Genomic DNA, 224 nt, shown 5'->3' with positions numbered 1-224 from the left:
AATATGAACACTATGTAAAAAAAAAATGAAGTGAAGTGACTCATGTGCATTTTATGTTTTATTTTTTATTTTGACTAATTTAAAGCAGATCAGAATCATCCATATTGTTTCATTTGGTTTATTATAATACCCTGTTCAAAAGCAGGCGTTCTGCGCCATCCTGTTGCGCTCTGGTGAACGCGTCTTGTGTGAACGCCCCCTAGCTGTCTTCAGCGTGCAGACAG

Source organism: Leuciscus leuciscus, assembly GCF_965113295.1.
Source record: "Leuciscus leuciscus genome assembly, chromosome: 16".
NCBI lineage: Eukaryota > Metazoa > Chordata > Actinopteri > Cypriniformes > Leuciscidae > Leuciscus > Leuciscus leuciscus.
The sequence above is the reverse complement of the archived record's forward strand: the minus strand, read 5'-3'. Positions refer to the sequence as shown.